This window comes from Dermacentor variabilis, chromosome 10, assembly GCF_050947875.1.
Source record: "Dermacentor variabilis isolate Ectoservices chromosome 10, ASM5094787v1, whole genome shotgun sequence".
Lineage (NCBI taxonomy): Eukaryota > Metazoa > Arthropoda > Arachnida > Ixodida > Ixodidae > Dermacentor > Dermacentor variabilis.
Window position 1 is genome coordinate 101,263,730 of NC_134577.1, and position 27,786 is coordinate 101,291,515.

General features: G+C 45.5%; 1 long non-coding RNA gene across 1 annotated transcript; it reads right to left on the reverse strand.

Annotated features, from left to right (window-relative positions):
* Window positions 1–2,112: 2,112 nt before the first annotated feature.
* LOC142560858 (uncharacterized) lies at window positions 2,113–26,075 on the reverse strand. The gene is made up of 4 exons (XR_012823453.1): window positions 25,902–26,075; window positions 25,505–25,579; window positions 8,774–8,917; window positions 2,113–2,471 (listed from the first exon to the last, which is right to left on the reverse strand). It is a non-coding gene; the product is annotated as an uncharacterized LOC142560858 (long non-coding RNA).
* Between the last annotated feature and the right edge of the window lie 1,711 nt (window positions 26,076–27,786).

Consider the following 27,786-nt stretch of genomic DNA (forward strand, 5'->3'; position numbering starts at 1 on the left):
AGCCTCTCCGGTTCTTCGTCAAGGTCAACGCCATTAACAACGTAGCGTCTTAAATCGGTACCACTGGCCAGGTACGCCGGGACTGGAAGGACACATTCTTCCGAGACTTGTATTTGTTGCAGTTCTTCGAATTTATGAACTAGTACCATAGCAGACACTCATACTGAGACCGTATTAGTGGGTTTGTGTAGAGCGAAACCTTGAAATCGCGAAGTCTCGAGGCAGGCGTCCAGGGCCGATTGAATGATACGGTTGTGCAGAGTGGACATGTCATATCTAGCACTAGGCTTGATAACAACTTTGTACCATGATGTCGTTGGCGACTCCGGACACGTGCGTGTCGGTCGTGCGGGCAGGCCTTGTGATGAGCGAGGTATTTTCGGGGCGGCTGGAGCTACATGTTCATCCGATGGAAGGCCAGTAGCTTCCTTCATTCTCTTGGCCGAGGTGTGCGTGCGCCACGACAGCAGGGCTGTTCTGCGCCATGTTGGTGGTATGCATGCTCAGGGTACCGCTTTCGCACGTTGCAGTTGTCCCCACGAAGGAGACGCTCCTCACTTGGATGGCAGTTGCATCGGTAACGTTCCGCTCTTTCGACGCAGCGGACAGCAGCTTGGATGCTCTGCGCCGACGCGGCGAGTGCCGCGGGGGCATTCGCACTCGCGAAGCCGCGCAAGAACTCGAGTTGGACGACGCAGCAGGAGGGTGTATATGACGAGCGACCTTGTAGATAGGCGCCAGTAGTAATTACGAACCGCCAGAGCGGTCCATAAACAATAGAGTTCCAGTAACGGGGATAAAAAACAGCAAACGGGGCGAAAATCCGGAGCTACCAGCCATCTTTCTAGCTGAGGGATTCAAGCACTGGGCTTAAGGCGTTACAAAAGGGGCGCCAGGAGAAAGGAAGCGCAGTCGAAGGCGACATAAATTTACGTGACGTGATGACATTGAAAAATATGAAGGCGCAACTTCACATCCTCGAGCGCAATACATGGGTAAATGGTGACAGCTGGGAAAGGCGTTCGTCCAGTAGCAGACATAAAATTAGTGATGACAGTTTCTAAACCCATTCTCAATGATTTCAAGGGTTGAAACACGTAACCGCTGTCATTTAGATGCGTGTGCTAGATTATAGTTATAGTGCGGTGACTGCAACAAAGTGTTAATATTGCATATCTCCGCGGACCGCAGGTATGTAGCCCATGCTGTGCAGTTCCATCTCAAGAACCAATATTTGCGCGTGATAAGCCCACCTCTGCCAACCTTAGTGACCGATTGAGGTGTGGGTAGTAACTTCCAGACGAAGTGGCAGCTATGCTGTTCTCTCTCCTTATTTTCTTATCATTACTTCACCACATCCCCCCAGTGCAGGGAAGTAAATTGAACGCGTCTCTGGTTAACCTTCCTGCCCTTCATTTTACTCTTCTCTCTCTGTTTGGGCTTGCATTGCATGTACTTACAGCATTGAAGCAAACATACGAACCAAACATATTCACAGACTACGTGTGGGTTGCAGTGTAGGCAGGTGTCTGACAAGACCAGATAATGGCTTTAATAAAACTTTAACCTTACGTCAGTTACACTTGGAAATGAGACATACTTAACAGACAGTTTCTTTTTTTCTTATGAGAATATCGAGAAGATAACAAAAAAATGCTTTGGTTGAAAGGTATTGGAGTAGGTGTCATGTGTAAATGCCGAATATTACGGCACGTTTTAATTTAGCCACTTAAGCTTTTTGTGAAGCAAAATTTCCATTTTAAACAGGCTTAGCTTCTTGTGGCGCTCATAGTGTGCTGGAATCGCCTTCACGTATTGGACGGAAGACTTCAACGGGCATTGGCAGCGCCGAGTGCAGGATCTGATCTACCGTCATGCAATGCATGTGTATAAAGGCACTGCGCGATAGCAAAAGGGTGCTTAGTCACCCGCCATCACGGCTCCTCGACTGCTTCTTTGGAGAGCGCGTAGATGTGTGCTACACTGCGCCCCCCACCCCCCTCCCCCCAAACGTCCATACCTTGCACAGTATTTATAAGCTATATACGCAAAATGCTCAGTTGAACTTTGTAATGTGCAGTGCTCAGCGAATAAAATACGATTTGTGGATGGCATGGCTGACGCAATTTTTTTGCACCACCGGTAGGCGCTGGGTAACTGCGCAGCAAAATTTTTGTGTCAATTGAAAGCGAGAGCATTTTTGATTATGCTTGACGCAGTGGTCCACGTCAGTGATGAATGAGCGCTCACTGGTGGCGAAAAGCTCCATCCGCCATAGTGTCGGAGTATCGGGTTTTAATCACTAAGAACTGCAAGTGGCGAGTCTCTGGTTCACGATATCCACAAAAGGCCTTTCTTGGACCCATGAATCGCCAGTTTCCTGTCTTCATAGTGGCATACAAGCTTCCCGCATCGTGGTTTTCGTAGTTTGTAAGAGTTCCTTATGCAGAATATACCATAGAAGCAGCAGCCTGTAAAATACATCATGAGTGACATCAATTTTATCAATCACATCTGCCAGTAACAGCTGGCGTAGATTACGATTTCTCAGAGATGGTAATGGCAGTCAATTCATATAAACATACGAGAAGACCGACTGCATCGGCAGATGACGCCATTAGACACTCACCGTTCTTCTATGGCGCCCAAGCACTTCCTCATCCCTAAGCGCCACTTCCTTCCAAGCATTACAATGGGGATAACAACATGCATTCACAATAAGTGAAGCCCATCTTGTGACAAACTTATCTCACACGCTCTTTCCTAAAGCGCTGGGCGGCCGCGATCTTCTCATGTTGAAAATATTAAAGCGATCCCCGTCTTTGGCTCTTCGCGTTCACTTGCAGTTTGGGCTTCACGGTAGGCATTGACATTTATTGAAGCATAGTCAGCTTGGGTCACTAATAGTGTGCTGGCTGCTTTCTTGCCAAGTTGGCAACATGTGTCACGGTGTATGTACCCGAATAGACAACTTGCTAAAGGCTACTGTAAGGCCTTGTTGACAAGTTGGGTGACTGCGTACGTTTAAAGGTCCATGTGCGCGAACAGTCAGCTTTGATAAGACGTATTAGGTACTGGTAGGGGCCCACTTCTGGTCCTTCCCAAGTAATGGATGTATAACAGTGGCTTGAGTGGTACGTAGCCTAAAATATATTAAATCGATAATGTCCTCTTCGCATCAGGCATCTCCCTGTATAACGCGGTCGCTTCATAGATAGCCATTGCAACAATGTTGCAGTCAGGATACTAGAAAAATTGAATTTCGCTATGGAGTTTCAACGTGGAAGATGTTTTTACAAGAAAAGATATTATGCTATTGTAATAATTGGAATTGGAATTTGCACTGGTTAAGGCGGGGAAGGGGCAATTTCTAGGTTTTACAGAATTAAAAACAACACTTGTGGCAGAAAGCAATATATTTATCCTTGAGCTGAATAATTTCAAAACGTGAATAATAATAGCGCGAGAAATCGAAAGCCGTGTACCACTATTAACAGAAATTCATTAAGTATTCTTTAATTATTGACTTTATGGCAGCTAATCCAATTTACAAACTATAGCCGGTGAGTGTGCAAAACATATAATTTTGAAATATATTTCCAGGTGGACACCAGTTTCGAGATATTATTTCCCAAAATGTGGGATGATGTGCATAGGCGTTCCACTTAATTGTGTGCTCCAATGCATAAATATTGTTTTCTTAAAAAGGTAAGTGGAACAACTGAGCCTTTGTATGGCGAGTGCGAGGACGCATACTTCCAAAGGGGTGCTATTCTAGAAATTCATTTCAAGTTGATAGGCCTTATAAACACACCAGCAACCTTTCGTAAATTGCAGTATGTGCCGTAGAATAATTAGTTAGGAAGTTAATTTGTGAATTTTTCGTAAATACTTTAATATGTGTTTCGATTTCTCATGCAAGTGATGTCCGCCTCTCCAAACATTGCATCTCAAGGATTGTAACTCTAATCTGCAACGGGCAATTTTTTGTCAATCTGTGAAACTTAAGTATTGTAAGAACTTGAAGCAACTTCAATCGGGCTGCTGGATTTCATTTATAGTTCCACAAACAGGTCTTATTCCACCAAGGACTCTAATAAGTACGAGTACTAGACCATACTGGAAATTCACAGTTCTCCTAGACTTTTCGTGGGCAGAAAAAGTGTCTTTGTACTTTTGGTCATTACACTCATCAGGCAGGAACGAAATCGCAGACCGAGAAGGCTTCCTAGTGGTGTTGTTATTTACAAAAGTTCAAAATTGGTCATCCGAGGTGGTGATAGAGCAGGACGTTTAAAAGCATATTGGTAGATGGTCAGTATTAGAGGCACAATCAACAGCCCACCTGGAACACACAGATAGACTAGGGCAAGACAATGTGCGGTCGATTGCAGAGAGATACTGGTTATCCACAAATCTAGTTGGTGACGCATTTTCACTAGAAAGGTTGACGTCTAAACACTAATTCCTCAAGAGCTTACCGCACGTAACTTTTTAAGCAGCCTGAAAGATGATGTGAATTTAAATTTCCAGTAAGTGAAATATCGTGCCACGGCTTGCTAGAACACTTTCAAGAAAGTCAGTGTCCTGCAAACCGACAGGAACATAGATATTTACATCAACAAACTGGCAACAACCGAGACGAGTGAGTTCTATTAACAAAATTTTACTCAGGATCCATCAATCGAAACAAAAATTTGCCTTTATGACATAATTAAGCAGAAATAGAACTAATCGGTCTGTCAACTCTCTTATAATGGTCTAGCCTAGAACATCTCTTCAACTTTAAATGAAAATTTCGCGGTGTTGTCAAACAAAATTTCTGTTAGATTACTATATTTCCATTAAGTTGGATACTAAGAGAACACTGATATACAGATGCCCAAAAGATTGAGCGGCAGTTCCAGTGAAGCAGCTTGAAACGAAATTAATGGGTTTGACATGTGAAAACCACGATCTCTTTATGAGGCATGCCATAGTAAGGGAATCAGGAAATTTGGATTACCTGGAGTTCTTTAACTAGCATAAAAATCTAAGTGCGCGAGTGCTTTCGCATTTCGCCCCCGTCGAAATACGGCCGCTGTGGACGGAATTCAATTCCGCGACCTCGTGCTTAGCAGCCCAGCACCACGGCCACCACTGAAACAACTTCAACTATCCACTGATGAATAAGGTCCTGCACTTGAATCTCGCTTCTTTGATACACTTTATTTCCAATTAAACTTTGAAAGGCTCTTACACTTCACTTCAAATCCTTTCTCATAGTGAAGGGGATTAGTGAGAAGAGTATAAGGGAGGAATCTCCTCATTGACTCATCTATGGGTCTGAGCGTTATGTTCTGTGTCTTTCATTTCACAATATTGTATTGCGTGGTTGTGACAAGCAGAGTGCGCGGGAGGGAAACTTGTAGACGCTGTACCATCTAAAGATGTAGCTCTACTCCTATTTGCGGCACCTGACTGTTTTCCTGAATTGATGTGCAGAATTGCTACAGAGCACAGAGCGGTAGGTTACATTACATTACAAATTTCTACAGAAATAACATGTGCGATGCCTTCACCACGGTCCACCAATAGCTGATCCATTGTCTCAGCACGGTCTTTCTAACAGCATTTTATATGTCAGCAGTAATAAATAAGTCAAGTAGGTTAACTCTAGCATAAAAAAATCTTCTTTCTGTTACGAAAATACACTGAGGTTTAACCCTTGTAGACCTAGTTATCACGAGCGAAACGTCTGTTTAGTTTGGTTTCGCAAAGGCTATGCACGCAGTGCTTCATTAAAGTTAGGCCACCATCTTTCACACACGCTACACACGCTGCCGACCGCGTTGTCCGTCAAGTGGCAGTGAAACATGGCCGTCGCAGTCGAGCTTGCCGCCCGTCGAAAAGTGTGGTTCGTCGAACGTTCGTTGTGCGGGCCCTTGCTAGTATCCGCGGCTTCACGTCCTTCTCCCCGTTGCTGACCGATGGCGGCGGCTGCAGTAGCTTCGATCTTCGCACGCTTCCGCACTTGGTAAGTATCTCTATAACGTGCAAATTTGCCCTGCCTTTGCTCCGTTGTTTCACCAGGCAACTTTGACTTTGCTTAAGTGGCCACGTGATCACCTTTCAATGGGTGCATAGTCATTGTGGTGTTCTTGGCAATGAACTCGCTGACAGTGAGGCAACATCAGCCTCCTCTTCCTCTGATGAAGTAGGGATTGCCTACTCGCAACCTGACACTAACTCCATGATCAATGCACTCATGCAGGACCTTACAAAGGCTTACAGAGCCAACTATGACAACATTCACAGACGTCTACATAGGATTGACCCACACGGTAAATTCTGTTTGGCCCCGAAGCTTACATGGAGCAAAACATCATTGCTACACAGGATTCGAATCGGCATTGCTTTTGCCCGTCGCTACGCGCACCTCATCGGCCAATCGAATAGCCCTGATTGTGAACACTGCCAGATGCCTGAAACACTGCAACATGTACTGTGCGACTGCCCAGCATATATGCTGGAGCGTAGGGCGTTAGAAAGTTTCCTAACCAGCTTTGGCAGGCAACCACGACGGAGAAAGCTATCGTCGGCCCATGGCCTGACACTGCAATTTCAATGCCTTCAACAAAAGTATTGTTGAAGTTTCTGAAGGACACTAAGCTCGACGAGCAGCTCTAGCGAGACAACTGTCCCATGTACATAAGCACTCACCACTTCTCTTATCATCATCATCCATCCCAGGACTTTCACTCCCCTTCCCTCTTCCCCTGTGCAGAGTAGCAGACTAGAGCGCACTAGCTCAGGTCGACCTCCCTGTTTTTCCTATCAATAAAGTCTATTCAATTCAATTGACTTTGCTTGAGATTTCGCAGCCAGCTGCCTAGCTGTATCTACTGGAAGAGTGGATTCAGTCTGCAACTTGCGCTGTAGCGCAAGCACAGATGACCGAGCCGGCGCGCCATCCATGGCGAGACTTAGTGACCAAACACCGGCAAAGCAGCTGCCAAGAACTCTATCCTATTCACCTGTTACTGCCGCGGCGAGGCTCCGAGTGAGCGCAGCTGTTACGACTCTCTGCCGTGGATCACGTGGTGTAGCGTCACAGCTGCCACAATTGCGCTCCTGTGGCTGAAGGTTTCTTGCGACGCGATGAATGACCTTGGGATACATGGCATAGTAGAGCTTTCGCTCTAATATTCATTGTTTCTCTTCTTGAGCTGGATCCTTTGTCCACAATTACGAGCACTTGTAGTTATTTGGCCAGAAGACATGATTATGAGTAATCAGCGAAGCTGGTGAAAGTGTGCGAAGGGAGCCGACGATTGCTGCGCGCCGTATTCCGCCGCGCGCGGGGAACACAGTGCTGCGGGGCACAGACGGGAGGGGAGGGGAGGGGAGGGAGAGGGGCGGCGTTGTAACGCGGCGGCAACTGCGTGTATGATGCCTGCGCGCGATCGCTCGGTCATATGTTGTGATCGATTTGTGTTGGGGGCATACTCTGGTCCGTCCACGACTCGCCGCTCTTTGCGTGCTGTGCAATCTCGGCGATGAGCTTACGTTGAAGCGATAGGCCGCGCGACGGAGACTTTGGTCACTGCTCCTGCCGCGTTTGCTCACACCAGCGTTTCGACAGCGCGAGTCCGCATTCATCGAATGTGATGTGTTAATGTTTGCTGTGCACGCTCACACCACGCTTGTTAATTTAGGTAACAAGCGAATGCTTACAAGGTATGGCCAATAAAAATGGTGTCGTTGCCTTCCACGTCTCTCTGCTAATATTCTTCCGCAATCGCTGCTTCGCCACTGCGACTTTTTAATTTTTTTGTATCGTGTGTACGTAAACTTCCTTTTAGGTTATTCACATATTGCTTCTCCTAACTAAGTATGAGGCACTTGTAGTGAAAACCAATACACATAAGTTTATCGCCATGTAACAGAAAAGCATCACAACTCCTAATGGGACTTTCTGGTAACCACAGAAGGCTATTCTCCCTTTTTAATTTTATACATATTCTTTAAGGCTTGAAGCCTACGCTCACACTTGATATTTATCACCCTATTATCAAGAATATTCTTCATTTAGTAGCCTGCACCTCAGTCGAAGTGTACCTTATGGCGCGCGTACAACCTCAGTTGTCTCTACTCGGCCGAGTAGAAATTATGGCACTGAAAATATGACCATAAAATAGTACGTTTTTGTTATACTAATCCTAATTTAGCGGGGCATATTTTACGCTTGCATTGCCGCATGCACCCATGACCGGGCTAGAATTGAAGATGCGCGCTTTCTTCTTCTGTTCGGCATTGAGGAAGCGTGTTATTGATCACGTGATTTCGAACACTGGGCACGCTGCAAGGCGTCACACATAAACCAACACTCCACTGGCATGGCCATCACGCTAGCTGTCGCACCCATACCACATGGCGTGAGCCCCAGCTTATGGGGCGCAGCCCACTTGTTCTCCTTGCTCTGAATTTTATTCGGAACAGAACGGCAACGGCGAAAATGTGCGTGCTATTTCGATGTGATTGACATGGCAGTAATTGTTTTCTGGTGAATATAGTGCTCATAGGGGATAATCATTTCTACAATGATCAATTGCTACAATTCTTCTTGCACTGTTCCCAATATTTCGAATATGGCACATTCACCAATTCAACGACTGTTGCCATTGAGTATTGATGTTGAATGCAAATAATTTAATTTACAAGTTTGCTGCAGCTGGATATATTTAAAGGTTGTATTTTCGCGACAGAAATGTACTGGAAGAACAAGACATACCTCGGTAAACAGTGACATTCACATATCTTACTTCAACTTGATTCATGACATTCTTTCTTGCGCACCCAAATGTGCATATAGAAAGACGACGAAAAAGGCCCAAATACCCATCGTGTCTCATTGTGAAGAGCCACCTGCAGAAGGCTGAAAAAAAAGGAACGGAAATACTACACGCCAGTATCTTCCTTAAAGTAACGCCAATTGTTCATTTCATTTCCGTGAAAATAGTTGAGATTTCAGAAGCCACCACCGTTAGTTCGGAGTTAAATTAAATGTATAATACTTAGAGAAAGTCAGCAGATATGAGTATTATTGTGTCTGTAACAATGTTTTTGCTGCCGCTGTTCACGGAGTGTTAAACAAGGACCCCACCTCTATCTCTACTGGGTCTACACTAAAGGTATTTTTGTGCACCATATGTTTATTCTAGTAAATAATACACTAACTCGCGTACGCATAACCTAGACCCATCCCTGGATTTAAGATAGCAGGGAACTTGTTTTAATAGAAAAAAAACGCGCATACACTATGATGGCTAAAATTCACGGATCAGTGTTGGAAACCTAATTTCAAAGCACGTTTGCTGTAACTGCGCATTTGGGATTATGGAAACTAGTAAGTGGCTTTTGTGGGTCTTGTATGAGTCAAGCGCGATATTTTCACGGCCGTTTAATGTTTTCACAGAAACAGAGCTACTTCAGCCTATCCAAAAAGCGCAAAAATTTCTTTCTAGGGATTCGCGAATACTCGAAGTTTCGAATGCGAATTCTAACCATTCATATCCGCATTTGAAAAAGCAACGATGAGGTAGTTTCTAACATTGAAACTAACTAAAATATATTGCAACAGCAGACTGCTAAACTTCGGTTACTCTCTGCTAAATGGAATATCGCTAATTTTCAGAAATGAAACGATGGCAAATGTTTATGAAGCAATGCAGAAAATAAATTTTACTTCCCAATAAACAAATAAATAAAAATAAATAATAATAATTATTTAATAATTAGAAATGGGTAATGCAAGCTCTGCTTTGGATACGCGGCTAAAGGTAGCACGATAGCCTGTGAATTTTGCATCTAGTTTTTATTGTTGTGTTCCTTGCAATCTACGTAGTTATTTAGTTTATTTATTTATGAACATACCTACATTCGCCCTGAGGCATTGTTGAAGGGGGGTGTTATACATGAGTAAACGCAAAAAGTTACAAGTACGGCATAAAAAAATGTTTGGCATGGTTAGAGCAGTGGACACAGATTACAGTGAAACCAGCAGGTGACAGCCGCACACTATATGATAACACTGTAAGTCATACTGCACTCATTGCGAAAATGCTGCCGGAGCGCAGCAGAAAACATTTTAGTAGGGGCGTTGACAACCGTGTCGGGAAGGGTATCCCACTTTCTATAGTCTGGGGAAAAAAACGAATTTATCTTTCATGCAGCGACCAGTAATTTTTTTCTTGGAGCTGGTCGTTTTTCATGTGTATGCAGCACGCTTGTCCTCCATCAGCTCTTTATTTTCTTTTTGCGCAACTTTTCCTCTTTAATTTCAGCAGCCATTTACTTAACGCTTTTCGAGAGATAGTCATTGATATTTATGAAACTTGTGCTATTCATGACATAAAAGCTCTTCTCAATTTTCCGAGATAGTTGGCTCTCTATTTTCTTAACCTGTTAGTTCAAGTAGGTGCCTAAATATAGCGAAATAAATGTTTCTCCAATAAAACAGGCGCTTGTAATTTACTATTCGATATCAGATTTAATATCCGATACTTATTATTTCTATTCATGTCGTATCCGGAAAGGTTTATAAGCACCTGCCCTGCTTCTTTTGAATTCAATTCCATGAAACAGCCGAGGAGTTGAGCCTAAAGCTTCCGTTATTATGAAACAGTGCACTCATTGTAGAGATGAGGCATGTTTCTTCAAGCATTGAAAATATTGTGGAGTGGAATGAAGTGCGCCGTTGAGCACATCAGTTTTTGTTGGAGAGCGTAAGAACGCTGAAGATAATTCACCTTGAAAGATCATTATAGATGGCTATCCAAAATATATACTGAATAATTTATTTTATATTTTAGCCATCATACTATTGACAACGCCATCGTTACAGGTTGGAGTGACAACACAACCGGAGGGTGTATTACACTTATATAATTAGAGCTCCTGGTTCTCTAAATAGTGGAAGCTTATGAAGTTAACAAAATATTTCTTTCAGAAATGCTTCAGAAATTGTAAACGACACAAGCATTGTCTGAGGTTTCAAGTACTGCACGCAAAGTGGGAAGCACAAAATTTCAGGCCACTTAAGTTGCGCCTTTTAGAGTGGAAAGGGATAGCATTCAAAGATCCCTTACTGCTTCTGACGCTTCCCGGCAACTGCACCTTATGTAACCATAATGTTTTCCTGGAAACGATGGCGGCGAACACTAAGCACGAAGGCGAGCTTCCTGGCTCTTTTTTCTGCCCTTGTAGCACCATTGCAACACTATGTGGATGGTGCTGGATGGAACCCAGTGGCACACGCCCCTCCTACTTAGACAGACCCCAAACGGCATCTGGTAAAGGGGTACATTGTTGAAAGTTCTCGCGTAACATAATTGTGATTTCTCTTATATTCAAACTACAAGCGGACAATGCCATGTCTGTATGTTCTGTAAAAGTCGTAGTTGCGAATTTCATGACGCATTTTAGTTTGAGAAATCCAATTATTTCACTGTTGCTTCGCCGCCCCACGGAGGGCCAGCGTGGTTCGCCAGGCGTGGCTAGCGGTTCATTTTTATTAAACGAACATGCCCGAAGGTGCTTAGGCCAGATTTTCTGCGACACGGGGCCCTTAATGCCGTTGCGTTAAAAGTGCCGTAGAACATATCTCACGATGACTGTCGACGGTAAGGCATTCATAATTGAATCAATATAGCGACACAACGTATTTCCTCTGTCGAAACGTGTAATGTAAGAGGCATGTACTAAAGCGGGAGTCCGCTTTTCGCTTCCCTAGAAACACTCGCGCCATCTAGCGTCACCGCCGTGAAGCCTGCCCTGGCCTTCGAAATACGTGGCGCGCCGGTGTTCGCCAACGCAGACGAAGTCCTCACGCAGCAACCAGGCTACAGTCTCGTACTTCTTTCTCGACACGCTGCATCATATAGTGGTTCTGCTGAGAAGTCAGTGCGTGGCTTCCGTGAAGAAGAGCGTAGCGCGCCACTGCCTTCGAACAATAATCTTTGTTCCTTCGCTTACCGCGAAGCCAGTGGCCCATACTGGGCTACTATATTAGGTGAGAAACTCATTACAGATCGGCACATACCCAGTGCATTCGTGGCGCACCTCGTTACAGCGCTTGCGTGAATGAATTCAAAAATGCAAAAACGAAGCCTTGACAGACATGCAGACAAGAGGAGCGAAACAGCACAACTACACACCCTGGGTCTAGCCACAAAGTTCAATGAAACACAATGGTGGAGAGGCAACCAAAACGCGCATTCAGCATACATAAACCACATAAACACGTGACACAAGAGCATTGCTGTTTGACACATTACAATACTATAATTTCTCCAAATAATCGAATTATTTACCTTATACCGATAAGGATGGTGCGCTCAAAGACTTACTGTGACCGTGTTTTTGTGTTTCATATGCTTCGGTCACTTCTCACTCGTATATTGTGGCTCTTCAGCCAACAATTTGGGCCTATTTGGGCAAAAAGAGAAGAGCACCCACACAATCGGCAATTAGCAGGCAAGCTTGCCCCTCTACATGAAGTCACAGAAGCTTCTTGTTCTTTTAATCGAACATTGGCACAGTGTCCCATCTGTCTAATATACACTCTACCAGACGACAACGCTATGCGGCAGACAACACTGGTACAGCACTATTTCAATGTATTAGCATGACGACTAGTGCAGATGCTCTTAGCTTTCCGGTTTTCGGCCCTCCTACTGTATTCACTGCTTGCATGGCGCCGAGAACACAACTCGTAGACGATGCCTTGTAGCAACTATCTACAGCGAAGCCGTCTAACTCTACCGCCAAAGGAAATATATTCGTGTCGCTGTAAGCGAAAACTCTCCAGACGTGGGCCGATTCCGGAGATAGCGCGATGCCGGGCTGACCCGCGGCGAAGGAGAAGCAGACGTTAAGAACTCCATATACGTGGGCCGATCCCGGAGATAGGGCGATGTCGGGCCGAGACGTGGCGGAGGTGAAGCAGGCGTTAAGCACTCGACATATGTGTGCCGATCCCGAAAATAGTGCAAGGTTGGGCCAACCCACGGCGGAGGTAAAGCAGGCGTTAAGAACTCCACATACCTGGGCCGATCCCGAAGATCGTGCAATGTCCGGCAGACTCGCAGCGAAGCTGATGCAGGCCTTAATCACCACCCAATCTCATACGTGGGCCGATCCCGAAGTTAGTGGAATGCCGGGCCAACGGGTCGACTAATAATAATATTTGGGGTTTTACGTGCCAAAACCACTTTCTGATTATGAGGCACGCCGTAGTGGAGGACTCCGGAAATTTTGACCACCCGGGGTTCTTTAACGTGCACCTAAATCTAAGCACACGGGTGTTTTCGCATTTCGCCCCCATCGAAATGCGGCCGCCGTGGCCGGGATTCGATCCCGCGACCTCGTGCTCAGCAGCCCAACACTATAGCCACTGAGCAACCACGGCGGGTGCGGCAGAGGGGGAAGCAGGCGTTAAGCTCTCCCCATACGTCGGCCGATCCCGACAATTATGCAATGTCGGGCCGACTCGCGGCAGAGGTGCAGCAGGCGTTAAGCACTCCCCATACGTCGGTCGCTCCCGAAGATAGTGGAATGCTGGGCCGGCCCTCGGTGGGGGTGAAGCTGGCGTTAAGCACTCCCGATACGTTGGCCGATCCCGAAGATAGTGCAATGCCGGGCCGACTCACGGAGGAAGTGAAGCAGGCGTTAAGCACTCCCCATACATGGGGCGATCCCGAAGATACTGCAATGTCGGGCAGACTAGTGGTGAAGGTGATGCAGGCGTTAAGCGCTGCCCCCCCCCCCCTACGCGGGCCGATCCCGAAGTTAGTGCAATGCCGGGCCGACGGGCCGACTCGCGGCGCTGGGGAAGCAGGCGTTAAACACTCCACATACATGGGGAGATCCCGAAGATAGTGCAATGTCGGGCTGACTCGCGGAGGAGGTGCACCAGGCGTTAAGCGCTCTCCATACGTGGGCCGACACCGAATATAGTGCAATGTCGGGCTGACTCGCGGCGGAGGTGAAGCAGGCGTTCTCTGCATATACGTGGGCCGATTCCGGAGATAGCGCAATGCCGGGCCTATCCACGGCGGAGGTGAAGCAGGCGTTCCGCACTCCGCATACGGGGGCTGATCCCGGAGATAGTGAAATGTCGGGCAGACTCGCGGCGAAGGTGATACAGGCGTTAAGCACCTCCCACAGGTAGGCCGATCCCGAAGTTAGTGCAATGCCGCGCCGACCCGCGGCAGAGGTGCTGTTTGTCATTAAAAGGCCCACATACACAGCTTCGCTGCTCATCCTTCTTCATAGAGTGGAAGGGCACTGAGTTTATTTTTTCACATAGTGTGAAAAGTTGTGGATATAAGGAGTAGCTTCCGGTCGCTTACGGGTCCCTATAGGCACGTACGTGTGCCTGCAACCAGCTTACTCTTTCAACCCATTCGATTTCGTTCGGCTAACGTATTTAAGGCCCGAATACATGGAGCGAACTTTCACGACGAAGTCCGGGTGGCAGAAAATCTGCCGCGGCGCGACGCCGTACGTTCGTCGGGCTGCGCTACATGGAGCGAAGAGACGGCGGCCGCCGCCGGCGAGTCGCTGCGTTGTTATCAGTGTGGCTAGACGAGGCAAATGCGCTGTAGTGAAACACATGACACCAAAAAAACTTTAACGACAACTATTATCGCTTTTGAATTGCGGCACAGTCTAACAACGCGTAAAATTTTGTTTAGAAATGATTTCTAGTGTTTTCATGTGTTTGAGACATTCATGTGACGATGTAGTTTAAAGAAAGCGGCGATGCTATGCGTTGTGGCAACACTGGGCGGGTAAACTAATTTCGGCTCTTCCAACGAACGAGCACATCACCATTGGATTTCTCCGTTCTTTCTGCGCATGCGGGAAGAGAAGTGGTCGCGAGAGGAAATGTGGGGACTTCCGGTCCTTGTGATTTCTCTTCGCCTAGGTACTACGGAGAAGAAAGTTGTTAGCTCCGTTCGTCCCTAGCCGAGCTGGCAACACAGTCGACAGAATGCATGGCCAGCAAGGCGAAGAAGCCGTGTCCAAAGTGAGTTTGTTGCTATTTTGTTGCGACGGTAGCATATTAAATTTTTATAGTCTCAGGGGGATACGTTGGGAAGTGAGGTGTCTTCTCGGATGACTGTAGTCGCAAAGCATTACATCGGGCCGATGCATTATTCATTAGTGTCGTCGAGCAACGTCAGCATGCCGCACACTCCAGGAGATTCGCGGGAACGGAAACAGTTTATGAATTCGACTGCCTTGCCGATGCGAGTTTGTTACTTTTTTTGTTTTTATTTTTGCGATGGTTTCATATTAAATTCTGATAGTCGCAGGTGGATGCGGTTGGACGTGAGGCGTTTTCTCTGATGACTTTAATGGCAAAGTGTTACGTCGCACCGATACATTGTTCTTTAGTGTCGTTGAGCATACCACACACTGCAGGGGAACCGCGGGAACGAACACAGTTTGTGAATTCAACTGGCGTGCCGACGTATTAGTTTTAAATGTAACTGAGCATACAACACACTTGGAGATTCGTGGGAATGGAACATTTTGTACTCTGTCTGTGAAAGTACTAAAACTTGCGTAACCATGCAATCTGAGCCGTAGATCGTTGTTAGAGCTGTACAGCCACACTGGCAAAACACTACGTCCTGCGGATGAATACGGAACAAATGTATCCTAAAGAAAGATGGTCGTCACGCAATTTCATAGCAGTAGACCTTTGTGAAAGCTGTACAGTAACACTGATATTGGCTACGTGGTTTGTGCAATCAGCCAGCTCTTCCAGATTAAGAAATGACTTAAGACCGTACGAAAACTTCTAAAGCTACAAGACGGCAACCTGATTTGATAACTCATAGTTTGGATGTTTCCAGTAGAAGCACCTGCGCCAATGTAAACTAAGTTGCAGTAAAGGTTGGACTTCAGAATTAAAGTAAATGCGTCAGCATTACACCAACGATAAACGCAATTCCACTATATGGATGACTGGCCGTGTATGAAAACATTGTTTTCACTTGTTGCTCTCCTGTTATCCACATAAGCATTGCGGATTAACGCGAAGTCTCACTGTTTAGTGCAATGCTTTAGTCACTGGCTGACTACAAACGAATCGCTATCAATGTCGCATATTGACCATTAAAAAGTTATTTTCGGCTGCAACTTTGCGACTGATCAGCCGGCTGTGCTTACATAAGTGAGAATCCACCTCCAGAGGGTCATCACTGAATTGCATTTTGTTTTTTTGTTTTGTTTTTTTACAGGAGCGTGGACACTTGCATATATTGTGTTTTTTGACTGACTGCACATAGGCTAGCAGGCTTTTTATCAATCTTTTAAATCACCCACACAGGCGTACGTTATCATCTTAATTTAGTAAAGAGGGGTAAACATCGACAAAATGATGCAGCTCAAATAGCTCGAACGTGTATGCGTTTTCTATCCGCAGTGACGGACAAGATGGCTCGAACGTTGCACAATGCCGTTTGCCTAAAGTCAGCTTCGCCGTATTGCAACCGTGCCGCGCAATCAAACATGCAGAGTGTATTGCGGATAAGTATGGCAACAGTGCAAGGCGCTCACGTCAGAGGATATAGTGTGAGCACCTGCCGTCACCTCTCCTGTCGCAGCACAAGCACGGAAACGCCGAACAAGTGTACTGGCAAGCCTTAAGAGCAATTTTGCACGCGGTTGACTCGCCGTGGTTGCTCAGTGGCTATGGTGTTGGGCTGCTGAGCACGAGGTCGCGGGATCGAATCCAGGGCCACGGCGGCCGCATTTCGATGGGGGCGAAATGCGAAAACACCCGTGTGCTTAGATTTCGGTGCACGTTAAAGAACCCCAGGTAGTCAAAATCCTCCACTACGGTCCTCCACTACGGCGTGCCTCATAATCAGAAAGTGGTTTTGGCACGTAAAGCCCCAAATATTATTAATATTTTGCACGCGGTTGTAGCGATCTGAGCCCTTGTTTCGCCCACATAAAGCTCCCCGTATATGAGCTAGACATCGTAACAGCAGCGATTAGTAATACGCGCTCCTTCATTAATTACCCTTGCCCACAAGCACATCAGAATAGTTACGAATCTGCACCACGTAACCAATATCACTGTTACTGTGCAGCTTTCAAAGGGTCTACTGCTATGAAATTGCATGACGACCATTTTTCCGTAGCATACATTTGTTCCGTATTTATCCGCAGGACGTAGTGTTTTTCCAGTGTGGCTGTACAGCTTTTACAACGATTTACGGCTCGGATTGCATGGCGACGCAAGTTTTAGTACTTTCACATAGAGTACAAGATGTTCCATTCCCCGAATCTCGAAGTGTGTTGTACGCTCAGTAACATTAAGAACCAATTCATCGGCGCGGCAGTTGAATTCACAAACTGTTTCCTTTCCCGCGATTCCCCTGAAGTGTGTGGTATGTCAACGACACTAATGAACAATGCTTCAGCACGACCTAATGCTTTGCCAGTAAACTCATCGAAGAAAACGCCTTACGTCCTAACGTACCGCCTTGCGACTATTAGAATTTAATACGAAACTGCCGAAAAAAAAAAGAAAGCAACAAACAAGCATCGGAACGGCAGTCGAATTCATAAACTCTTTCCGTTCTCGCAAATCTCCTAAGTGTGCGGTATGCTGACCTCGCTCAACGACACTAATGAACAATGCATCGGCACGATGTAATGCTTTGCCACTCAAGTTATCCGAGAAGACACCTAACTTCCAAACCTATCCCCCTGCGACTATAAGAATTATTATGCTACCGTCGCAACAAAATGGCAACAAACTGACCTTGGACAAGGCTTCGCCTTGTCGGCAACGCATTCTGTCGATTGCGTTGCCAGTTTGCTAGGGACGAACGGAGCTAACAACTTTCTTCTCCGTAGTACCTACGCGAAGAGATATCTCAAGGACCGAAAGTCCCCACATTTCTCTCTCGCGACCAATGCTCTTCACGCATGCGCAGAAAGAGCGGAGAAATCCAATTATGATGTGCTCGTCGCGACCACTGCTCCTCGCGCATGCGTAGAAAGAGCGGAGAAATGCAATTATGATGTGCTCGTCTCCAACTCCGCGGCTCTGTTCTGTGGCTCAACGTGCGCGAGGCCGAAGCAAGCAGACCCGAAAATAGCGCACGTGAGCTTGTCTAACCATGGCTGTTATTCGGAGCCTCCTTCTTCACAAGAAGAAATTATTGTTAATGAAGTTAATAGAACTTCAAAAAAAAAAAAAAGAAAAGGCAGCGTAAACATTGGGCGCACCAGGTATGGCAACAGAGAAAAAAAGGAGAGTACCGCACCGCGGTAAGTACCGGTTTGTGTTTCCTACAATTTTAGAAATTGCCGCTGACATGTAAGCGGGGAAGCCTAGTCGGATGTCGGGGCGGATAGTGAGCCATGATTGGCTCGCTTTGGGGCGCCGCTTGTTTGCCGGTTCCGGTATCGTCGACGCCCGACGAACCTTTCTGCGCCAGCTAGATCGGCGGCGAACGACGTTTTCTCCACCGCCGCGCGTCGCGCGTAAGCCGCCGGGCGTCGAACGCCGACTATTCGTTGCATATTCGCTCCATGTATCCCGGCCTTTAGAATGTTATCAGGGAAGCTAGTCTACTAAAGACGATGAATATGCCGATCAAAACTTGGCTGCATTGAATCATGGCAGCTTTTCTTGAGGGGCATTTTTTTTACGGAAACACAGGGCTGCTATGCCAGGCTTCACTAATTTTGAGTTTTTCTTAGTGCGACCTACATGTCAGTAAGCGGCGGCTGCTGTGGACATATCTTTCTTTGGAGATGAGCAAAGGCGGAAATTAAAGTGCATCTCGCTAGATATCTCTCCAAGGTTGCCATCAAAATTAAATACAAGAAACTTCTGGCTCTCTTGTAACCGAGAGTGTATGTAAGCATCAACTGGCCACAGGCAAAGCCGATTGCTTGGAGATGATACTAGCCACGATTATAAAATGTGTGTAGTGCATGTGTGGAACTGCAAACTCCAGCACACCACACCGTAATACACCGCACCACGTCATAGTTTACACTCGTTCATATGGACTGTGCCAAACTGTACGAAAAAACAAAAAAGAAACCGGCTGAAGGGAGCACGACCGGCAGCGCAACACGCCAAGGTGACAGAGCGCACTGCCCAGCTAGAAGAAGAAAAGCGCCTGAAGGAGGCGACGCGCAGCGTTGCGCTATCTGTCGAGGCAACGAAAAGCCCACGTCGCGGAACTCGCAGACCGCTGCCGTTCAAAAGAGCACAGGCAATCCGGTATCAATGCCAAAAGATGGCATGTGCCCTGTATTTGCCTTTTGAACGTCGCTATTGGAAATGCCAATAAAACTTCAGCGTGGTAGAGGTTACAGCCTGTATCATATTGAAAAATATTAGTAACTCGGAAGCAATATTTTTTGTAACTTGTGTGGCCAGCAACTACAGTTGTAATGCAGTCCTGTACAAAGGGTTGGGTGCCAGAGGCTGTATCTTCATAAGTTTTGACTGGTTGCCCGAATGATACCGTTTTCTTCTCGCAACCTGTGCGGATGTTCTCGTTTGAGTATCCGCGTAAAGGCTCTGGCTTTTCGCTCAAGCTCACTTGTAATTCGCCCAAGAACCTATTATGCATTTCAGGCTTAACAGGTTCTGGGGTTTAAGTGCAACAAATATGAAATAATTATCCCGTTCACTCATGGGGTACATGTTGGTGAATGCGACTTATTAATGCCATTACTGTGCAGTGTTTGCAAGAAATGCACAGCGAACATTAAGCCTTGAGTAGATTGAACACTCTGCTTTCCTAAACTACACTCATTTCATTTCTGAGTGAAAGGTATCGCTCCAGACGACCGCTTTGGTGAAGCACGGCCGCGTTTGAAGCCGGGCATTTCGGTGGTAACTACGAAATGTATTTTTCCTCGTTGCAATACTTGCACCCAATAATTAACATGTGCATCTAATTCAATCGGGTGTTTTAATATATTTAATGAAGAAACGTAGCATGCATGGTATGCTACTATGTCCTACAATAAGTCAATAAATATTGCCATGTTTTATGGCGGGTCTCGATGACATGCACAGAGTCATTCTCATTCCGCCTTGACAAGCGCTCTACGGAGTCTTCAACGCCTTTTTTAAAAATTATTTCAATTGCACACATTTATCGGCAGCCTGTTGTTAATCGTTATTGAAGTGGTTATAAGGCATACGACAGTGATGAACTCGGATTTATATTTTGTGTTCCGGTCCTATCAGAATAGTGCGACCGCGGCTGGGATCGAACTCCCGACCTCATGCTCAGCAGCACAACGCCGAGCTACAACACCGAGCCCAGGGAGCTATTCAGAGCTCGCAGGAAAAACTCTCGCGAGCAAATCTAATGCACATGTCACACGGACAGACTTAAGTGCACTTTTAGCCAGTGCGCTTCCCTGAGCTGAGTTACCTTTCAAGGGCGCGCTGGTGCACGAGAAAGAAAAGTGTTCTTTGAAATTGGTGGCGATGGCGATTGGGAGTCAGAAAGCAAAGCATACATTTGTTAAAATAGAAATTGGACCACGCAAAGATTCATATTTTTAGAAACAGCATTTAAGATCAACTTAAGTTAAGTGAAGCACATTCTTTGCAACCTCAATAACCGGATTAATCATTACGAGCCAAGAGAAGACAACCTCGCATCCAAGGCGAGCTGAGAGATATTGGCGGAATATGTTGTAGCGTGTGTTTTAGCATCCGAGGAAAAGGTTCGTGAGCATTTGAAGCGTGCAACAGTAAAGCTTACTCATATGCGAGTTAGGTGCTTTCACGCATACATGATGCTTCACACTGAAATTTAGATTGAAGCGGGCATCTCAAGAGACGAGGACCAGCTACTTATGAAATCGTTCACTGTCGCCGCCGTCGCCAGTGAAAGGTCTCCCTGTGTGCGTCGCTTAGCATGGACTTTTCAAACGGATTAACTCTGGTTTGAGGATACGTTGCCTAACCTGAGCAATCTTCATTTTAACCAGGCATTTCGCGTTTCACCCAACATTTTCAGGTTTCTTGTCGAGTCGCTGGCCTGTGTTCTGAATTGTGTGAACACAAACGTGCGACAGTCGATCTCTGTGGAGAAAAGAGTGGCCATTGGACTGCACCGTTTCGGTTCACTTGCGGAGGACAGAACGATTGCATACGTATTTACTGTCCATCGTTTTGCAGTGAACTTGTTGTGGAGGCAGTTCTGCGCGGCTATTATTGAGCAGCTTGAAAGGCAATCACTCTGCTGGTCCGTCGTGATGAAATGGCCGACCACGTCACAGAGTTCTTCGCCGTGACTGCATCCTCACAAGCTGCTGGCGCCTTCGATGTCTGTCACTTCGGCATATCACCATCAACAGAACCCGCAACGGAATACTGCAATAGGTGGTATGCTACTATAAATTGTGTAAGTTCGCCGCTTCCACGAAAACGAGAAACTACAGTAGCAAACTTGAATATCCCATTGTTTTATGGGAATACGTATTACGTTTACTTCGACGTTCCCATGAAATAAATTATTGTAAATTTTGTTTCTGAACGGAATTATCTGGCCCGCGTGCACCCCTGAATAACATAAGATAGCACATGCTTCTCTGCGGTGCGTGCTAAGTCTACTATGGCTTATTTTACAATCTATGTTCCCTCTTCATGTAAATGTATTGCTTATATTATTGCACATAATGTTTACAGTGAACTGCAAATTGTCCTTTACAATGACTACTATGCATTGCAAAGGAAGGTGTGTTAGTATTGCGCCTGAATGTTCAGTAATTATAAAATAAGTATTATAGCTGACTACTAACAGTAGCCACTAAAAGACAATACTGCTGAACTCGTGCTATCTGTAAACACAATTTCGTTTACGAGGAGGATTATGGTCACTGACCAAGTCTGATGAAGTATATGATGTCTACTACGCATAGTAAACGAAGTCTACAATGCGTATACTTAAATACAATCCTTAAAGTGCTGCAAGGCAATTATTAACAATGCTTTAGAAGCAATAGATGTCGCCCAGACTTAAGGTATGACACGTGTTCGCTCCTGTACAACAACGCGGCCATGCTCTCACTGTCCTATCAAAACAGTTTTCGTGGTACCAATGCACACACAGTAAAAGAACTAATAGCTATTACTCTTTACACTTCCAAACTACTATTCAAAGGCTATCAAAATTTAACTTCCCACACGATTGCATTTGCTGCAGAACGTGGCGCGAAAGGACGCTCCGAATATTCTGCAAACCAAATATACAAAAAACACACTAGCGCACACGGAATTAAAAAAAGAGAAAAATAAAGCTAGGCAATTATTATATAAAGTCTCAAAAATCGCAAATCAAAAAGAGAAACAAGCTCAAAGCATGCACAAAAACCTGACGTTTTCGTCGGTGCCACAGAGCCCTGGAAAAACACGTCCGTCCGCCACAAACATCACGACAGGCTCGTATACGAGCTACAGAGCGCCTTGTCGCCGAGCGCTCTTTATGGTCTCGTATGAATTCCAACATACCTAACTCTACTCGCACTTGTATGCCTTGCCAATCTCCAAAATGACATGTCACGCGAAGGGGTGGGTCAGCAGTCAGTAGGCGACTCAGCATTTCCTGTCACAGGGCAGACGCTCCGAATACGTGCAAATTGACGTGGTTTGACTATTGCCTTCGTCAAGCCGTTACAGCTATCTGCTAGTAATGATGGTGCTCTAGTTGGCCTGACGCCACAACACACCAGCCATCACTGCCAAATATGTTATGCATACCATCGTGTCCGCCTGAGTTTTGCGCTTCGTTTTCCGCGGGACTGTCACAAAAGCCGAGGGCTGCGGTTTAAATCCGCCTTATTTACGTGTCTCGCTCATCTTCTCGGCACAGCTCACTGCCGCACCATGGCTTACACCCCCCCCCCCCGGTGCCAAAGGCAAGGTCCAGTGGTTACATCGCCAACTGATGACTGTCCTTGCCGCACGCCTTCACCTTGAAAACTGCGTTGACCGTTTCGCTATAGTACTACTTGGTCTTCAAACAGTCTATCACAATGAACTAATATGCTCGGTGGCCGATCTCGTTTTCGGTGCTCTCTTCAGACTTCCTGGTGCCTTGTTTTCCTCCGAGGACGCACCACTCCGGCGGCCCCATTACTTTCGGTGGACTGCGGTAAAGTTTGTGCCCTTAGTACCTCTTCGCAAATCAGACCGAAACATCTTTGTGCATCGAGACCTCCCGTCTGCCACTCACGTCTTTCTTCGGCGCGATGGCCTCATGGCACTTTGGCGCCTGCATGGCTACGGCGGGCCACTGCGCATCCTTCTACAAACAGTCAAGTCAGTAGCGTTTCATGGAATGGTCGTGAGGAAGTCGTCAGTCTGCATTGCGTAAAACCAGCCTAGCTAGAGACGCATCATCACACCTCATCTGTAGACGGCGACATCCCCACAGTCAGATTCCTATGTACGGTAAACCTTACAAGGTCTCGCCACTGTGTCTGTTTGGACGTCCCGTTCTATAATGGCCGAGGCGGCCACGTTCCATTAAGGATGGAATGCAAAATTGCTCATGTACCGTGCTACAGGAGTACGTTTAAAGCTCTCTGTCAAAATTATACAGGAGTCTCCGACAACTGTGTGCCTCATAGTGAGGCCCTGGTTCACTCAGGTAAAGCCACAGAATTTCCTTATTCTCATAACCTTCTTAAAGTCGGCAATTCATTCAGCTTTGAGTAGCGTTTACTATGATTTTACCTAGCACAAGCACATAGTTCTAAGGTACTCCAAATCACTTCATAAACTCGTTAACTGAGGTATCCAAACAAGCGCTGAAGCAAAATAGACTGGAATGCAGAATGACTGTCTACAAATCTACAGTCATGGCTTGTACTAGAAGATGCCACAATGTTTTGTTCTCGCCTCTGTGTGTCACACAGTTAACGTTAAGCTTGTGTTAAAAAAAGTCGCAGTTTCGCCCGAAAGGCAGAGCACCGATTCCGATTGCAAATTAGCAGACAGCCGTAATAAATAATTATAGTAGCTTTATCGGCCGTAAAAGCTGGTAACCACTCGCTCGCTAACTAAATTAACAAGCACGAAGTCATCATGCCCAGGCAAACACACACACACACATCCCACTCGATGACCGCAGACACTCGCTGTTCAAATGCTGGTGTGAGGAAGCACGCCAGCAGCAGGGAGTGAAGGGACCTTCGTGCTGTCTATCGCTTGAAGGCAAACTGAGCGGTGACAACACAGCCCACGCAAAGGTATGCGGTGTCGGCCCACCTAGCCTGTGCTCCCCCCAAAGCAGACACATTTCAAAATAAAGCCCACGCGATCGCGCCCAGCCAAGCCATACGCAGCTTGTGCCGAAGTGCAACGCCCCGCTTACCTGTCCTCCCCCCTACCCCGCGTGTCTTGCCCGCAATGAAAGGCGACGCGTTTCTTCCGTTTTAGCGAGTTTGCTCCCCACCATTTTCTTTTGGATGCGCGAGATTGAGCCATGTTCGTCGGCTCATCACCGCATGATTTCACTCCCGCCCTCGGACTTTATATGGAACATCGCGGTGACATCGACGTCAGGAATGCGCCTGAAACGCCACCGCAATTGCTATCGTAATGAAAGCTGAATCGGTTCATTTAAATGCGTTCTGACTAGCAGTTTTCGCTATCACTGATCCCCACATTTTATAACTTCAGCGGCTTCTGCAAAGGCGCACGTGCGAAAGTGCTTGCACGCATCATCAGACGTTGATTTAAAACATCCGTCTCGAGGGAGCCATTTTGCTTATCGTACTCACTGCCCGCACAACCTGCTGTAAAATTTACCTTATTTATTTGACTTAAGCGAACTTACAATTCATTTAAATGCTGATTTATTTCTCCACGGTTGAAATCTGGAATTACTCATATGTATGGGTAGTTGTGCAGACTGTCCTTTGAATTATTTAAGAAAGAAGAAAAGGCGTAGGCAATTGCAAAACCCAGGCTTATTAGCCTGAATTTTACGATTGTTTACTGTGTCTTCAAGTTCTATTTTCCCTGCGGCAAAATATCTGCATAGACATTTCGTAGTTATGAAACAGTGCAAAAAACATCAGTCTGCTTCTTTCTCCTTCTGGTCCCTGCCATTCGCGATATTTTAAAACCTTAAGTATGTGGTACCAACTCGCTCAAGCTCTGCAAAAGGATAGACAGTTGGGCAAATTGGTACGATAACATGATTTTGTCTTCTAGCGCGAAGTGAAGCAGGGACACAGAAAGGAGCTCGTCCTGTCTGCTCCTCTCTGTGTCCCTGTTTCACTTCGCGCTAGAAGCCAAAATCATGTCATCGCTCAAGCTCCCAGCTGCAGCGCAGAGACAGCAGCGTCTCTAAAAAAGGGAAGAAGTGTCTACTGCACCGAAAAGGAAATAGTTTACATAAAGTGCTCGGAAAAACAACTTGGAAACCTGTCAACTCACCAGCGACATCAGTGCAAATTTACACGTAACTTGAACGTCCAAAATGAGTTCCGTACAGACGACAGACAGCAGGTGCTACGGAGCAAGAAAACGTCTATTTTATACTGAAATATGCTGAAGTATATCCCATGAGGCTTAACATTTGAGATATTGACATTGGTAATGATAAATAAAGAAGAATATATTTACAATATTCTGTAGCGCGCTTTTTCTAGGCAAGAATCATAGCTTCATTTTTTATGTTTTTGTATTATAAAGTAATGCATACAATACAGTGACTTGTCGATTTCATAACTGTTAGCTCTGTCTCACCACGCCAAATGTTCGTCGCCTCGTCAAAAGTACATTCTCATAAGCTGGAGGATATGCTATGGAGTCGTGTGTAAATGTGTCTCACCCTGTTTTATGAAGTGGCGTATGTAGATATGTCACCTGATATTCTAATAAAACGGAATGCTCGGCGAGTTGGTGTACTTTCATGGCAAGAGCGCGACAGACGCGCACAAAAGTAGTAAAAGGGGACACGACACGACATGACACAGCGCCGTATTGTCTCCACTTCGATTCCTCTTGTCCGTGTGCGCGCTATAAAAATACAGTGACGAGCTCATTATATTGCCTCTTACGCAAGTCTTCCGCGCGGAGTGTTTTGGAAATGTGTTTGCATACGCAAGGTGTTCTGCTATGGCGTCAGTATAATAATGTGTCCCATTGTATTTGGATTGTGCTATTGTAAATGTCTAACAATACAATGTCTTCATTTCGAAATGAAGTAACTCAATTCTGCCGGGCATGTATTTCGCTAGCCTCATGAAATCGCATTCTGTTAAGCTTATGTAGTCTGTGCATACGCGTAGATGTGGCATTTTTTTGTTTGCTTCTGCGAATGCAGTTACCGATCGAAACTGTGCTTGCATTGTGCATCTGTGCCTTTCCTCTTGCGACAATCGTTAGAGTCCTTGACGTCATCAAAAATCATTGTCTTCTAAGAAGTCTTGGTTCGGGCAACGTCACCGTTTCAAATTTCACTCTCACTACAGGGCGACCCCAAGAATGGACAGTAGACTGCAGCGATCCCTGCGACTCTGCACTCATCTAATGTGACACCAGCATTCTCACACACTGGAGGCCAAAATATTCTGTGTCTTCATTGGTTGCCTGCTTATTGCTTAAATATTTGTGTTAACCTACTAAGACAAACTGAACAAGAAGTTGTCACAAGGTGTTTTCTTGTTCAAGGTTCAAGTGTATGGCGAATACAAAGTTTTAAAGTAATAATTTAACCATCTTTGTTCTAATTATTGTAAGTGATATATGTGTGTGGTATAGTGAAGAAATAATAGTGCGGAATAGTTAAGCTCGTATCTTTTTTCTGCATGACGTAGGCAACTATCTTTGTGCCTAAGTTATGCATGTTGTAGAATTTGAACTATGTACAAGAATACACTTCAGCACTTTCAGGCTTCCACTGCCTAAGTAGGCTATATTATATAATAATATGAATAGCTTTCTAGAACCCTTAATTCGCAGTTGTTTGGCCAAGCGCCTAATGCTTATCACTGTGTTTTTCATCGAAGCTGTTCCACATGTTACTGCTTAGGTATATTTCATTCAGATAATCTTTATGCAGCGTGCTTATTCTAATTTCTTCGGCGAAAACAGACATTTCTTAGTTTCTATTACTCAGTAGGACAACGTCTCACGTGTCTGCAGCACTTTAGCGCTTCCTGCTGCAGAGCATTACTACTGTTATGGCAGTGAGTGCCTTCGAATACAGTGAGGAACTGGGAAAAGTACGTGGCTTTGTCGATTGTACATATATATATATATATATATATATATATATATATATATATATATATATATATATATATATATATATATATATATATATATATATATATATATATATATATTGTATATCTATATCTGCGTAAGAAATTGCAAATATGTGGGCATTCATATAACCTATAACTTATCATGGAAGTCCCATATCGACTTTGTAACTAGCCAAGCTGATTACACACTTGGATATCTTCACAGAAAGTTCTCGCTCGCACCATTATCACTCAAACATTTGTTATACACGACATATGTCGGTCCACAGTTGGAATATGCATCATCAGTATGGGACCCACATCATGCCATCTCAATTAACTGCCTTGAAAGTGTCCAGAATCGCTCCGCTCGGTTTATACTAGCTAATTACCATCGTACGCAAGCGTAACATAAATCCAGACTACTCTGAACTTACCTTCGCTATTAACCCGCAGGAAACAATC